This window comes from Aethalodelphis obliquidens, unplaced genomic scaffold, assembly GCF_003676395.1.
Source record: "Aethalodelphis obliquidens isolate GAN/ISIS:26980383/991018 unplaced genomic scaffold, ASM367639v1 scaffold18, whole genome shotgun sequence".
In the NCBI taxonomy this organism is placed as follows: Eukaryota; Metazoa; Chordata; class Mammalia; order Artiodactyla; family Delphinidae; genus Aethalodelphis; species Aethalodelphis obliquidens.
Window position 1 is genome coordinate 31,062,451 of NW_020837962.1, and position 3,402 is coordinate 31,065,852.

Consider the following 3,402-nt stretch of genomic DNA (forward strand, 5'->3'; position numbering starts at 1 on the left):
AACCATACCCTTATGTGAAAGAAAGCTAAAACAAATATCAAAATATTTTAGCTACTTCCCTAAAGTCATTCACACCAAGTCAGGGAAAGTAGATCCTGCTACCTTTTACTGTATCAATTCCATATTATTTGTGAACAGTTTCTGGAGACCTTCTTGATGAAAGCTACATGCTGATGGTGTTTTCTTTCCATCCACTTTGACATATGTTGGCATTAGTGATTCTGTAAGATATGCCATCTTCCCCCAGGGAACACCTGTACTGTGTATCTGGAAAGAAAAGTGAGATGTGGGCTTAGCAACTGCCTTATCCATTTAAGTCTGGGTTTATAGCCTAATCAGAAATTCCATCCTGTTTACCCCACTGCTGTGAGCTGAAGGAAAACCCACATTTTGTTGGGTTTTGTAGAAGAGGTGTCACCCTCAAATGTGACAAATATCACATTGCACCACTGTTTATTTTTCCAACAAGTTGAGTAGATAGATGGCTTCTGAGAGCACTGGGCAGAGAAGTGTTAACTCAAAGGCAGATCTGTTTTAAGTGAATTCAGTAAGAATGTTTAGAAGCCTTCATGGTCACATATAGGCCACAGTGTCATGGGTTCCTGTGGCCTTTAGAAGCCCTTCCTTGCCTAGCATGTTCTCATCATATGTTGTTTCTTTTGCCCCTGATTTGTGGCCCCTGATCACTCAACCTAGCTGCCTCCAGGTGTAGGTTGGTGAGAAACATCTCAGCAACACATTGTTTCCCAGCATTTATCAAGAGCCTGGCTGAAAAAACTTGCTGAGGAAGAACTAGCCAGAAAATGTTTGGGCTGCTCCTTCGTCCAATTCCTCTCTGATCAGGTCTAAGAGCTGTGCACCTGGGCTGACCCGCTGCTGCAGGCCCCCGAGAGGGCTATTACTATACTTCCCTTCCACACAACTCTGACACTTCCCCCAGTGATGTGTTAAACAATCCAAGAAATGCTTCTGTTTTTCCTATAAATTACTATCTAGGGATAGAGACATGATTAAATATAGGTTTCATATTTTTGAAAACACAATCTCATGGGAGGTGTTGTGTACTTTCTTTAGGAGGTCCATAATTCTGGTTGTCCTTTTTTTGGTGACCATTGCCTAGATTGATGTATGAATTTAAAAGCTTATTTTGACTGCTCTGTGGAGAGAGGCTTGGATAGGGTGAGAGTAGAAGCTGAGGAGGCTCTGGCAGTCGTCTGGTGAAGGTAGTGGTGGTAGAGATGGGATGTATTTGAGGCTTTCTGGAGGCAGAATTGATAGGATTTAGGTATTGGATGTGGGGGGAGTAGAGAAAAGAAGGAGCCAGGGAGGATGGTCTAGCTTCTGGGCATAGTTACTGGCTGGATGGTGATGCTATTTCTTGAGACAACTGTGGAAGGACTTGGTTTGAGTATAAAATGAAGAATCTTCTGTTTGAACACCATTTTGAATGCCATTTGGTATATCTCAGTGGAAGTGTTGAGGAGGCAGTTGTATCTGTATCTAGAGCCCAGAGGAGAGAGGAGATCCACAAGATGAACATTTGGGAGACTTCAGTACATATCACATTTAAAGCCTTAGGGGTATGAGATCACATAAGGAAAGTGGTGATGTAGAAGGGAAGTGGTCCCAGGATACAGTATCCTGAAGAAACCATAGCATGTGAAGGGAAGGAGCAGCCAGCAAACCAGGAGGAAAACCAGGAGAATGTGGTATTGCAGATGCCAAAGAGGATGATGTTCTAATAATGAGTGGTCAAACAGGAGGAGAGGTACTAAGAAGTCAAATGAGGCGGGGACAGAGAAAGGACCACTGGTCATTGCATTTGGCAACATGAAGACTACAGTAAACTTGTCAAGAGCAACTTCTGTGGACTAGGGAAGCAGAAGCCAGATGGAGAGTAGGTCAAAGAGAGAACCAGAGGCAAGGAGGTAGGGATAGTGTGTGTAAACAACACCTCTGAGAAGTTTCACTGTGAAGAGGAACAGAGAATACTGTCTTCCTTCTTAGCAATTGGCTTCTTTTTATCATATGAGAATGGTGTTGACTGGGTTTATTCTCATGTTTGCATACTAGAATGCAGCATAAATTTGTGGCCCACTCATGAAAAAGAGTTTAGACTTCATGGTGTACATTTTCAACCCTGATTCAATTTTATGTCCCTACTCTTGTTTTTATTCTGTCTTGACTCTGACTTTTAACTAAGACCCTCTTCTTGATTGATTGATTTTGACAGATCCTGCCTCAGGTTTATTTGTACAAATAGCACAGGAGGACACCAGCCCCATGCAGGTAGCAGCCCAGAGGTCATACCAGTCCTTCTGTCCTTGAGTCAGCAGAGATGACTGGAACCTTCTTGGAGGCCTGGCCACCTTTGGGAGCCTGAGCCTGAGCTGAAGCCAGGGCAAGAGCCACAGCAGCAGCCTGGGCCTGGTTTGAGCCTTGGACTTTGGCCAGCAGAACCTGAGACCCTTGGTAAAGCAGGCACAATAATGTTTCCTGAGATTGGGGTGAGTGATGTAGGCAGGTTGACCAAGCTCGGGGCTGCCGCCCTTTGGGATTTTGGGCTTGACCTCCTTGGGTTTTACGAGTGCCTTGATAGCCTTGGCACGTTCACTCATGGCCCTGGCGTTGTTGGCTTGCATCTTCTTAAGGCCCTTCTTTGTACTTCTTGGCAAAGTCCACGTTCCTCAGGAACTTGGGGTCTACTCCCTTAAGAGTTTCATATCTTTGTGACTGGGGCTTCTTGATGCCATTCCTGTGCCAGTTTCAGGAATGCTTGTTCATGGTGTGGTTTTTGGACTTGGTCATGTCTGCACTGAAAGCCCGTGGATCTCACAGTGCCTGGGATTGAAAAAGAAAGAGCCATCTTGTTGATTTATGTACTATGCCTTAAATATTTCCCAGAGAAATCTGAGCACGTAAATGAATTAATAGGCTCTAAGGCACTGTCTGTGTCAAGTAGCAGCCTCACTAAGTTCAGTGTACTTTTTTTAATATAAAGAATGGATACTATTCTTTTTTAATTAATTTATTTATTTTTGCTGTGTTGGGTCTTCGTTTCTGTGGGAGGGCTTTCTCTAGTTGTGGCAAGTGGGGGCCACTCTTCATCGCGATGCATGGGCCTCTCACTATCGCGGCCTCTCTTGTTGCGGAGCACAGGCTCCAGACACGCTGGCTCAGTAGTTGTGGCTCACGGGCCCAGTTGCTCCGCAGCATGTGGGATCTTCCCAGACCAGGGCTCGAACCCGTATCCCCTGCATTAGCAGGAAGATTCTCAACCACTGCGCCACCAGGGAAGCCCCAGTGTACTTTTTTTTATTTTGATAGATAGTAACTAATCCAATTCTTGGCCCTAATTCCACTTTATGTCGTATCAGGGCATTAGTATCTACATTGTCATCA

The 3,402-nt window shown here is 44.7% G+C and overlaps 1 pseudogene; it reads right to left on the bottom strand.

The window, feature by feature from the left end:
- Positions 1 to 2,304: 2,304 nt before the first annotated feature.
- On the bottom strand, positions 2,305 to 2,808 carry LOC113626635 (60S ribosomal protein L29-like; annotated as a pseudogene).
- Positions 2,809 to 3,402: the final 594 nt, after the last annotated feature.